This window comes from Eurosta solidaginis, chromosome 5 (assembly GCF_040869045.1).
Source record: "Eurosta solidaginis isolate ZX-2024a chromosome 5, ASM4086904v1, whole genome shotgun sequence".
Classification (NCBI taxonomy): domain Eukaryota; kingdom Metazoa; phylum Arthropoda; class Insecta; order Diptera; family Tephritidae; genus Eurosta; species Eurosta solidaginis.
This window is the reverse complement of record NC_090323.1, coordinates 85,238,041-85,252,122: the sequence shown is the minus strand read 5'-3', so window position 1 is coordinate 85,252,122 and position 14,082 is coordinate 85,238,041.

The following is a 14,082-nucleotide window of genomic DNA, read 5'->3' as shown; positions in this document are numbered from 1 at the left end:
TGTATATTAGACTTTGGGAAAATTTTAGAATAGCACCCCCCGAGTTAGGGGTAAAACTTGGTATCAAATGAAAGAGGGAGTTCTCCCGATCACAAATATATATATTTTAAAGTATGCAAACTTATAACTTAAAAGTTATTTGTTGTTAAAGTTTGCAAATTTAGCAAATTTCTATAGCACTTTAAATTACAATTTACACATCTTTCAAAACCTTAATCCACATACTTATCTATATAAATTGGCAACGATAAACTTAAATTGCATTTTTGTATATTTCACATTTCATTTTTGCATTGTTTTCACTTATTATAAATGTTTTTATTAAATCAATCGCGCTTTTGTAGCAACATGCACATATATATATATATATATACATATATTTTATTGATGACATTACAAAGCTGTGCTGCCACATATATATACGTATACACATATAAAATTTGTATAGAAATTTGCAAACTTTAACACCAAATAACTTTTAAATTATAAGTTTGCGCACTTTAAAATATATATATATATATGTGATCTGGAGAACTCCCTCTTAATTTTAAATCTTTCCGGAGATATTCCATTTAAAACTCTCAAAATTGAAAAAATTTTCGACCACCAAATGTTTTGCTGTCTCTGCTGAATTAGAAATGGCGGATTTTTTTGCACGCAAAAATGACGTATTTTGCTATCCCTATAAAAATAATAGGTGCGAGAGAGCACGATACATTGTGGGAAAGCTAAATTTGTCAACATGCTATTTCATTTGGAGAATTTTTCATTCCAAATCGTCACCCCTGTCAAAATTTCGTGTCTGTGTGCGTTTTTGGTTACACGATTTTTGCAGGGTTGTTTCTGTAGTTCTCTGGATTAGTGTCCAAAACGTAGTGAGCTACAAGTAGAAATGTCAAAGCAGCTAAAAAAAAGTACCAATTAGCTAATTTCCTTCCACCACCTGTATGTTTCCCCCAAGATGAAACTGTTTAGCTGATTGAAGCGTTTTTTCAAGCTCTCTTGCAAAAAAAGCAGCTATTATATATGTATGTGTACATACATACGTATGTATGGAGTTGTAGTCCTGGCATTGTGGAAGATTTTGTGCAGAGCTGTCGATTGCCTACTGTTTTATTGTCAACGTATTAGGCATGCGATTCGACCTCGCAGTCATGGTCCACGGCGGCACTAGTAGTATTTGTTGAAAGAAGGTTTTGTTCTTAATTTAAATTTTTTATTGTTATTTTCTTTAGTCCCAAGCCGTTTGGTAAGCGCTCTAACTTTTCCCTTGTGGGCTTGCGACGTTGTGGAGACTGTTCTGCTTTAATATGCATCATTCATATCACAGAGTTCGTAGTGAAGAGGGTGTGTTTGGGCGGTGAAGCGAGAAGTTTTGATTTGGTTCGGTGGCACTATGGCTTACCAGTTCTGTCTCCTTTAGCCTGATACTAAAGCATGTTGATGCAGCCAGCCCACAGAATGTCTTTCATTGTTGATTTTAGTAACTTTGTTTTTAACGTCTTACATCTTAGTGCATTTATGTACATCAATGTACATATATATGTACATATTAGAAGTTTACGCCGATCATTTTATCGGCGGCGGCAGCGTTAGTGATGCGCTGGCGCACAGTGGACCGAAATTGAAATGTTGGGACTTAGGACTTTAAATGTACATTTTCGTATTTTGTGATCTTTTCCCATAATTTATTGTTATATAACATTTTTTCGTAAAACCTAATTTAAAAAATTTATGACACTTTTAGTAACCGTCTTTCATATCGACATACCCTAACGAGCATATGTATACATTAGGGCGGGTCGATTTAAAAATCGCTCATTGCTCTGTGAAAATCGTATTCTAGGGATCAAAATAAGAAACTTTGCCGAAGGAACCATACCTGTCCCCCAATTTGGGTCGAACTTTTGGGTAGGAGCAAATTTTGAAAAATCCCACTTTGACCCATTTAGAGTGCTCCAATCGAGTCCAAATGTATGACCGACCCCCACTAACTTTGGAGGCCCGACCCACCGATGCCAGTGGAACACCCCCTGGAACCCCCTTGGGGGTTCACTAGACAAACTTTTCAAAAAATCGCCGGTTTTGCACTTTACATGAAAAAATCAGCTAAATTGCTATGTTTTTTCTTTATTTTTATTTATTTATTTATAATAATATTTATTATTTATTTAAAATAACATAAATTTTTTCTCTTAAGAAATTTATTTAGTCAGAACATATGTAAATGAAAAAATTAATTTAAGTGAGTTATAGAAAAGAAACTAAAAAAAAATTATTGTTTGAAGTCTTTTTTACTTTCAAATCTGGCAATTTCGCACGGCTCTCTAATGTCGTCGCCAGAAATCGTGACCAACCAATGAACTTGAAAAATAATGCACTGCCGTACACGACAGAGCTGTAATACTTGATATTGAAGTACATTGACACATAACATTTAATTATAAATTCAACCAGAATTCTTAAATTTGCATCTGTATTTTCCATTGTCACATATAATCGCAATAATCAAGCGGCCTTGGTAAGCCACCGAGAATGTACAATTTTCCCTGGTTTGATGTTAGCCAGATCCACCGGAACCACGCCGCTAGAAATTGCATGGACCATGTCATATAAGTATTTTCTGGAGCAGGGGGCATATTTTGCAACTCAATTTTCTGGAAGCCGTCCACCACCTGAAAATATATAATAATAAAATAATTAAAAATGGTTGACAATTATAATAAATGAGTGATAGCGATAACTTACCGGAAGAGTTTCACAAGTAAAAAATAGTTTCCAGAGATTTTACATACTCTGTAAATTGTGTGTTGTTTCTTCTCTTGATTTGCTCTTGATACTTGTTAAGCAATTTATTAAATACACTTTTTTTCAGCATTATTTCCATACCAAGTTTTCCCAAATTCCAATCAACTTATCTTGTACTTGAATAGTGACTGATTTATGGGACAACTTTTTTTGTTCTGTTTTAGCACGTTCGCTTAAGTAAAAATAATATCTCAAGATATCCAGATGGGTTGGTAAATTAAGATCAGTTAAATCAGTAGACACACCAAAAACAGTAACATCATGCTTGGGTATATGACTCATTGGGTTTTCGATAGTTGTTGATGTAGTTGCTTCATCTTGCGGTGTAGAGGATGGTGGATTCATTGTAAACTTTTTGATTTGGAATGGACACTTCACTTATTATTTTTTTGAAATATTTTTTTATCTGAAATTAACACTTCACACTTTGAGTTCTTCACAACGACTTAATGCATTCACAAAAACTGTTGCGTTATATATGATCTACGAGACGAGGTAATAAGAATGAAATGGTAATTTCAATTCTACCTGCTGTGTCTTGCGGTGCTTAAAAAAAACAATACGAGAAATTTTACGATCTGCAATTGTGTCACAGTGATACCTTCATTTTTTAAAACGGTTGAATAAAAAACCCACACAACTATGTTTACGACATGCAAATGCATCACAGTGATGCCTTGGTTTTAAAAGGGTTGTAAAAACGCTAATTTCTAATAATTTCTTTTCTATTACTAAGTTAAATTCATTTTTTCATTTACATTTGTTCTGACTAAATAAATTTCTAAAGAGAAAAATAAACTCCAAAAAGAAAAAAACATAGGCAATTCGCTGATTTTTTCATGTAAAGTGCAAAACCGGCGATTTTTTGAAATGTTTGTATGGTGAACCCCCAGGGGGTTCCAGGGGGTATGCCACTGGCATCGGTGGGTCGGGCCTCCAAAGTTAGTGGTGGTCGGTCATACATTTGGACTCGATTGGAGCACTCTAAATGGGTCAAAGTGGGATTTCTCAAAATTTGCCCCTACCCAAAAGTTTGACCCCAATTGGGGGACATCAGAATTCGTTTTAGAGGTATGGTTCCTTGGGAAAAGTTTCTTATTTTGATCCCTAGAATATGATTTTCACAGAGCAATGGGCGATTTTTGTGCCTGCCCACAAATCGACCCGGCCTAGTATACATCTAGGTATTTTTTCCAATTTCCAGCAATTTTGGTTTCACTAAAATAAGTTTTACTATTTCTCATTAAAAATATGTATTAAGGTCTAACCCAGAAGCTTTCAACTTTTTTTAACAATGTGTGCAAAATTCGCGAAATCTCGACGAATCTTAGAGGTTATACAGAGTTAATAGTTGGCCATGAAATCAAAGTGACGCTTAGATTTACTTGCTATGAAAAGGTTACAAAGAGTTGATAGTAGGCCATGAAACAAAAGTTGAGAAAATTATTGAAGTTTTGGGCATCTACGACTCGCTGTTTTCGAAATGGATTGTGATTTAGTGACAAATTCTGATTTATTTGAAAAACTGAAAGAATGTGGCAATATTAACGACTATATATTTTTATACAATTGTATTAAATCCAAAATTTTGATACATCTTAATGATAAAAATTTGAACAGTTTAAAAGCCTTTTGCTCAAAATACTGCTTCAATCTGCATAGAAGATGGAAAAAATCAGGATCCAAAGATCAAGTGTTTAAAGATACAAACAGTGTATTGTTACAGAAGGAAGTAGCTTGGCCACATTATATAAAAAAGCTACCGATGAATCCAGTTACTTCTGACCCATTTATTTCATCGAGGAGATCGAAATTACCTAGTAAGCATGAGGAAATATCCGAAGAAGTGAAATCTCTACTACTCCTACCGCAAAACCTCGACTATGATACAGAAAACTAAATATGTTAGTTTCTCAATTTTAATTGGGTACGAATATACATACTACATATGAAACGCAACATTTATTTAAAATAATAAAAATTGTTTTTGTATTTTTAGTTTTTTTTGGTCATATACCAATATTATATTTGGAGATTTCATGGACTATTGACCGATCGAATAATTTTTGCTTTTAATTACTCGTTTGGTACCAACGAACAAGCTGGAATAGTAAGCATCATATAAACAAAAAAAAAAAAAAAACAAAAAAAATAAAAAAATTACGAATAAGATGGAATAGCTAAATTTTTGATTTGAACCTTTTCTGGATTGTTAAATATAAATTCAATATAAAAAAATTAAATGCATAATATGAATTATCAAATATTTTTGTTTTAAATATTACCTAGATTTAAAAAGTGTTTCGCAATACTAAAAACACACATATATATTAAATTCGTAGTCAAATATGTAGACGATATATTAGCTATTGTAAAAATCCAAGACGTGGAAGACATTCTCAAAAACGCACAACATAAAAAATTCCAGTTCATGACAGAAAAAGAAAAGAACCAAAAATTAGCCTTCCTAGACATCGAAATTCTAAGAGAAAACAACAAATTCAAAACGAACTGGTACTGTAAAACCATAACTTCCTCCAGAACGATAAATTACAATTCCAACCACCCATGGAGCCAGAAGAAAAATACCGCCGTAAACTTCATTAACAAAATTTTCACCCTAAGTAGGGATTAAAATTTTGAGGAGCAACATCGATACATCGATGTTTCGATGTATCGCCAAAATAAATATCGATGATAAAAAAACAGCCGAAGAAAAACATCGATGCATCGATGTTTTCCGATGTTTTCTCAGTAGAATCAAATCATGGAAAAACTACGCGGCTCTAGTGGGTGGGGTAATATATATAGTGTCCTGGTTTCTGACATTAGCTCACACACCCCGAAATCGAGGAATTTTTAAGAAAATTCGACGAAAAATGTATTTATTTTAAAGGCCCCTTTAAAATCTGCAGAGGTTTTATTATATATGTATGCAGTTACCGGCCAAAACCAAAAATTGTGTTGCGCTTTCAAAGCAAAAAATTCAAATTCAAATTTTCGCCTGGGTCAAATCAGCAGCGCTGATGGGAAATACTTACATATGTAGTATTTAGCTGCTGGCTCTACCTCTAGGAGCGATGTACCAAAATACTGATAAGTAATATTATTTATATTTATATTTTCTTTTTTATTTATTGTTTTATTCAATTCCGTCTGAGACCAAACATTTACTTATATACATACATATAAGATATTTGTTAAGCAATTCATTCAAATAAGATAACATGTCAATATATATACATGTATAACATAAATTATAATAAGAAAACAGAAAAAACTGAGATCAGGCAAAAGGCCAAAAATTCACTTAACATTTTTCATACTTGTACTCATCGTACATAAATACATACATTATGAATTTATTTATTAAATGAACATACAAGTCGATAAGCAATTCATTGAAAACGGGCAGCATGGTTATGCATATACATATACAACATAAACTATGAATATAAAAAACCGAGATCAGTGAAAAGTAAAAAATTAACTTTAAATTGTTTTAAGTTGTACGCATCGTACATAAATAGTTGCACTACGATTTTATTTATTACAAACAGAATTCATTGTATTTAAAAACAATAGCTTGGATAATCTTTTTCCACTTAGACGATTTCGTGCTTGAGTTATTGTTGCCCCTGCTTTTGAAAATAGTCTTTCAGACGGCACAGACGTAGCAACTATAGGCAAGTACTGAATAGCAACTTTGTACAGAGTTGGGAAAACACTCTTTAGATCTTTCCACATTTCTATCCCATTCTGGTTAATATGTACTGGATTTACAGGAGATTTAAGATACAGCTGGACCTCATTTGAAATATATCTTTCAAATGGCGATGCTGGCTGTTGTCGCTGTTTTAAGTTTTGAAGAGCTAAGCGGTTGTGGTACTCCCATATGTCAAACTTTCCCGGTTCATGACATTGGGAGTCACTTTGATCTAAGGTGTCATTATCAGGTCTTACTGTAACGTCTAAGTGTTGTACGAAGGCATTCAAAGTATTAAGTGCTGCACATTTAGCCAAGGGATCTTGCAGATGTAATGTTTTAAACCTCGGATTCAGCACTGTAGCCAATGCAAGAATAGAGTGATGTTCTAACCGATTAAATCTTTTATTTATCTGCTGCTCAAGCTCATGTCTCAGTTGAATAGTGCAATTATGTTTAAGATTTTTAGTACGAAGAACGTTTCGAACACAGTTAACGAGTGGTATAACTTTACTTACAGTCACGTAATTTTCAGCCGACAACTCCTTTGTTATGGTTTCAAATGGCTGCAAAATTTCAGTGGTATCTTTTATAACATCTAACTCATTACCAGAAATCATTGGAGCTGAATCTGATCGAGAAAGCAATATTTCTGTGATCAATCCAGCAAGTTCAACGAATCGTTGGAGCATATAGAAGCACGAGTTCCATCTCGTCTTAACGTCAAGAATCAGTTTCCTAATTTGGCCATCTAGCCCCCAGCTAGTTTTTGCTTTTTTCTAAGTTCATCACTGGCATTAACGGATCTTTTTATATATTTCACAATATTCCTAACATGTGTTATTACCAATGAAACATTGACCGAATTCTCAATAGCATTCGTTACTACCAGGTTGATAGAATGGGCAAAACATGAAATCATTTTCTTTTCTCCAAAAAGTTCTCTACTTAATTTCAGCATTGTGCTATCATTGTCTGATACAACTGCCATAACTTTTTTGTCGCATATTCCCCACTCATTAAATATTTCTGTCAACTCCCTTTTTAGGTATTCCACTGTATGACTTTCTGTTAACTCAAAAATCCCGATCGTTGCACTTACTTGTTTTGCCTTTTCCAAGAAATGTATAGTGACACCAACAAATGACTTTTTTTGCATAGTTTCGGTCCATACATTATAAGTGAGAGAATAATAATCAATTTTTTTCAGCGACTGCTTAAATGTGCTTGACATTACCATGTATTTCTCGTCTATTCGTGCTTTAAATGTCTCTTTGCTGGGGACCTTGTAGAGTGGCACAACTTTTTTCATGAGCTGTAAGAAGCCTTTGCCATCAACCACTGAAAATGGTTTGTTATCAAGCACAATAAAGTCAACTATTGCTTCGAATATTTTTTGATAGCGCTCCCCATCTTTGCAAGTAATGCTTTTCATTCTTTGAAACATAGAACTTACGGTGGGTTGCACAAACTCTATATCTATAGCATTTTCAGATGGAAGACTTGCTGCACTCAAAGATGTAGATGCCGTAGAACAGCTTGCCTCCTGTGCTTCGCATTCATAGTCTTGATTTTCGAAGGCGAAATCACGAATTTTTGTTTGCTTTGCAGTGGGCAGCTAATCTTCTTCCGACTCCTGGGTCAATTCATGTCCGTGGATTTTATCTAAGTGACAATGTAAATTTGATGTATTGCCGGAAGTCCTCAGAGTTTTACTGCACAATAGACACTTTGCGGAGTTGGCACTTATCTTTTTAAAATAGCGCCATACCCTACTTTTGTTCGGCATATTGATTTCGGCAAGAAGCTGGTGGAAAATAGAAGTTATTAAAAATGTGCCATTTTCTTTTAACTTAATATTAATACTTACAAATTAGAATGATAGCAGTGCAAGCAACTTTAAAAGTAATCAAAAAGCAGCCCATTATTAAATAAAAGCAATGTTGGTCAAAGTAGCTGAAAATAAAAATTATTACGCTGTTATCAAAGGTAAACAAAGGCGATGTAAATATGAAGTGTTATCCACATAAAGACATTATTCCAAAAAGCCCGGGATACTACTTTACGATCTACATATTTACCTCACGCCTTTGCACTGGCCATACTGTACTTTCGATTAAGATGTTCACCTATTTATTTAGTATAAAATATTCATTAGAAGTCAATCATAATTTATAACAATTATTATTAATAACTTACCCTTTTTACATCAGTTTGCAGCAACTTAACAAAAGAAAAAGAATGGCGTCAATAAATGCAACTTTAGAGATGTGGATGTTCAAAACATCGTCAAAGTTGACATCGATGTGTCGCCAAATTTTTGATACTGAGTAATTTTGAAACATCGATGTTAAACATCGAATTTTCACCCGATACTATCGATGTTTTAAAAACATCGATGTATCGTTTGCATCCCTAACCCATAGCGACCAGGAGTTCAGAACGGGGGAAAATAGAAAATATCCTATTCAAAAATGGATACCCTAATACAGTGATTAACATGTTTATACAAACAACAATTAATAAATTAGAACAGGAACACAGAACTATGGAAAAAACCAAGAACGGGAAAATAAAGTGTACACAGGAGTCACATACATACCCGGCTTAACGGACAACAAAACAAAATTATGAACAACAACAACAACACAAGCTTTGCATACAAACCACACTGTACCCTAAATAAAATATTTACACAAACAAAAGACAAAATAGACAAAGAACAACAACACAATGTCATATACGAAATAAAATGCAATGCTAAAGTTGAAGAAAACTGCAACAAGATATACATTGGTACAAAAAAACGTGCATTGGGAATTCGAGTCAATGAGCACAAACCAGACGCGAGAAATAACAAAACGAATACAGCTTTAGCTGACCACCTTACAAACAACAAACATTCATCGGACTTTACAAACGTACGAATACTAGACGTAGAAAGACCCTGCAAAAATTGCGAGTACTCCATGCATTCATGTATGGAGTACTCGCTATGGACCAACCGAGTGCTCCAAAATTAACCACAATTCATACAAAAAATATGGTCCAATTAACATTGCGATGTCCTAGGACTGGACCATATACTCCAGCTCCGCATTACATCAGAGTAATCCATGGAGTACCCACAGTCCAATAAACATCGTGTAGTGATTACAATCGTTAAAAACGAGCAATGATCGGCTTACAAAATGTTCGTGCAGAAACATGAGTTGGTCCATTGCTGCATTACAGTGGAGTATAATGGTAAGTACTCCAGTGGACCACATGATCCAACGATTTTTGCAGGGAAGAACAAAAACGACTGACACTGGAAGGACTGAGGATACAACAACGAATAAAAGATGCTGTCAATTTTAAAGAAGATGTGGACAACATAAATTGCACTTCCCTGCAAAAATCATGTGGTCGACTGGAGTACTTACATTTATACTCCACAGTAATGCAGAAATGGACCAACTCATGTTTCTACAGGAACATATTGTAAGCCGATCATTGCTCGTTTTTAACGATTGTAATCACTACACGATGTTTATTGGACTGTGGGTACTCCATGGATTACTTTGATGTAATGCGGAGCTGGAGTATATGGTCCAGTCCTAGGACATCGCAATGTTAATAGGACCATATTTTTTGTATGAATTGTGGTTAATTTGGATCACTCGCTTGGCCCATAGCGAGTACTCCATACATGCATGCATGGAGTACTCGCGATTTTTGCAGGGTTATTCAACAGCGATTTCGGAAAATAAACGTGTATGCGCACGGAAATAGTCGGAAGTTATTATTAATAAATTGCGAATTTTTTTCAAAGTTGTTTGTTTATATGTTATAATTTAATACTATATGTATGTAAGTGAAATTTTAATGTGAAATTGTTGAATATTTTGTAATTGTTTTATGTTTTGTCAAATAAACTAGGCTCCCTGAAGAAGGTGCAAAATAACATCAAAATACATAGCAGAAAAAGGAAAAATTAGCGTTTTGCCTTATAATTTGAAATCGGCCGCAAAGCTCAATAAATATCAACACACAAATTAGTTTTGTTTTTAAATTCTACCCAGAATTAAAAAGTGATTCGCAATACTCAAATACAAAAAAACACACACAAAAAAAAAAAAAAAAAAAAAAACGCTAACCTTTTCGAACCATGAAACCGAGTACGTTGCATAGTATATAACCCTAACTATATAAATAAATTAATCAAGTTTTGAGGAAATGTGAAGAAAATGAGTTATATGGTACAAATGTAATTTTTCCCATACATAAAATTTTTTAATTTGCTAAATCTTTTTTGTTTAAGACTTTATAAAAAAAATACTCATATATAAAAGCGTCATATAAGAGGCTTAAACCCGATCCCCATCAAAGCTTTTGTGTTATTAACCATGCGCGGTTCCAGGGGGGTGGGGCTTTTTTTGTATTGACTGTAATGAAATATATAAAATTAATTTTTCTTGCTTTTTTACGTTCTAGGGGGGTATATATTTTTTAAATATATATTATAACTAGTCTTTACCCGCGGCCCCGTCCGCAAGGAGAAATTTAAATATATGGGCTATTCGCGTTAGCCTGCTTATTATCTGTTTAAAATTTCTTTTCTGTCTAATGCATTTTATTTTTGTAATTGAGTAAAAAAAAAAGAACTAAATGAGCTGATAACCTGATAGGATCCCAAATGATCCCGAAATTATCCAGAAAAAGCTACGAAATTACCCCCACGCTATCGCGGACGGATCCCGAAAACCATCTAGAAATGCCCCGAAAGGGTCTCCAAAAGTTCCCCGAATAGTCCCAAAAAAACCCGAAATGACAGCGACACGATTCTAGACGTATCCAGAGAACCACACAGAAATGATCCCTGAAGGTGTTCCAAAATGATCCCGAAAAGGTTCCGAAATGACCCTGACTGGCTCCCGGACGGATCTCAAAAACCATCCAGAAAATAAACAGGAAGGTTCCCTAAATTATCCCGACATATTCCAGAAAAAGTTCCGAAATGGCTCCGAGGGGATCCACGACGGATCGCGTAAACCATACAGAAATGATTCCGGAAGGATCCCAAAATGATCCCGAAATAGTCCAGAAATGACCCAGATGGGATCCCGCACAGATCCAGAAATGATCCCGGAAGGGTGCAAAAACTATACCGGAAAAGTAACAAAAAATCCCGAAATGGCTCCTACGGCATCCCGGACGGATCCAGAAATGATCTCGGAAGGGTCCCCAAATGATCCCAAAATGGTCCCGAAATGACCGTGATGGATCCGGCAAACCATCAATAAATTATGCCGAAAGGGTCCCAAAATGATCCCGAAATAATACAGAAAAAGTCATTAGCCCCGAAAACGTCCCCAAATAACCCCGACGGGATCCCGGACCATCCAGAAATGATGCCGGAAGGAATCCCAAATGATTCCGAAAACGTCCCGCATTGATTCCGACGGGATCCCGAACGGATACCGAAAATCATCCAGAAGTGATGCCGGAAAGGTCCTCAAATGATCACCTAACAGTCCCGAAATGACCCTTAAGGGGTCATAGACGGATCCCATAAACCATCCAGAAATAATCCCGATATAGTCCCGAAATGACCCTGACGGGATCTCGAACGCACCCCTAAATGACCCTGACGGGATCCCGGACAGATCCCGAAATCCATCCAGAAATGATCTTGGGAGGGACCCCAAATGATCCCGAAAAAGTACCGCAATGATTCCGACGGGATCCTGATCGGATACCGAAAACCATCCAGAAGTGATGCCGGAAAGGTTCTCAAATCATCACCTAATACCAAAATGACCCTGACGGCATCCCGGACTGATCCCGAAATCCATCCAGAAATGATCTTGGGAAGGTCCCAAAATTATCCCGAAATAGTCTCGGAAAAGTCCAGAAATTACGCTGACGGGATCCCGGACGAATCCTGAAAACCATTCTTAAATGATGCCGAAAAAGTCCCGAAAGGACCCTGACTGGACCCCGAAAGGATCCCGAAAACTATCCAGAAATGATGCCGGAAAGGTCCTCAAATGATCTAATAGTTCCGAAAAGACCCTGACGGGATCCCGAACGGATCCCGACAACTATCTAGAAATGATGCTGAAAGGGCCCGCAAATGATCCCGTAATCCAGATCCCAAAATTATCCCGAAATAGTCTCGGAAAAGTCCAGAAATTACCCTGACGGGATCCCGGACGAATCCTGAAAACCAATCTTAAATGATGCCGAAAAAGTCCCGAAATGACCCTGATGGGACCCGGAAAGGATCCCGAAGACTAACCAAAAATGATGCCGAATGATCCCGTATTAGTCGCGAAAAAGTCCCGAAATGAACCCGACGGGATGCCGGACAAATCCCGAGGACCATCCAGAAATGATGCCTAAAGGGACCCAAAACAACCCCGAAAACGTTCCGTAATGATCCCGGAAACCATCAAGAATTTATCTCTCGAAGGTACGCAAATGATCCCGAAAGTACACCGACGGGATCCCGAAAACCATCCAGAAATGATGCCGGAAGGGTCCCCAAATGATCGCGAAATAGTCCCGAAATGATTCCGGAATAGTCCCGAAAATGTCCGAAAATAACCCCAGACGGGATCCCGGACGGATTCCGAAAACTATACAGAAATGATCCCGTAAGGGTCCCAAAATGATCCCGAAATAGTCCGGAAATGACCCAGATGGGATCCCGCACAGATCCAGAAATGATCCCGGAAGGGTGCAAAAACTATCCCGGAAAAGTAACAAAAAATTCCGAAATGGCTCCTACGGCATCCCGGACGGATCCAGAAATGATCTCGGAAGGGTCCCCAAATGATCCCAAAATGGTCCCGAAATGACCCTGATGGATCCGACAAACCATCACGAAATTATGCCGAAAGGGTCCCAAAATGATCCCGAAATAATACAGAAAAAGTCACGAAACGACCCCTAGAGGATCCCCAAATGATCCCGTATTAGCCCCAAAAAGGTCCCGAAATAACCCCGACGGTATCCCGGACAAATCCCGAAAACCATCCAGAAATGATGCCGGAATGGATCCCAAATGATTCCGAAAATGTCCCGCAATGATTCGACAGGATCCCGAACGGATACCGAAAATCATCCAGAAGTGATGCCGGAAAGGTCCTCAAATGATCACCTAATAGTCCCGAAATGACCCTTAAGGGATCCTAGACGGATCCCGTAAACCATCCAGAAATGATCCCGATATAGTCCCGAAGAAGTCCCGAAATGACCCTGACGGGATCTCGAACGCATCCTTAAATGACCCTGACGGGATCTCGGACAGATCCCAAAATCCATCCAGAAATGATCTTGGGAGGGGACCCCAAATGATCCCGAAAAAGTCCCGCAATGATTCCGACGGGATCCTGAACGGATACCGAAAACCATCCAGAAGTGGTGCCGGAAAGGTCCTCAAATGATCACCTAATAGTCCCAAAATTACCCTGACGGCATCCCGGACTGATCCCGAAATCCATCCAGAAATGATCTTGGGAAGGTCCCAAAATTATCCCGAAATAGTCTCGGAAAAGTCCAGAAATTACCCTGACGGGTTC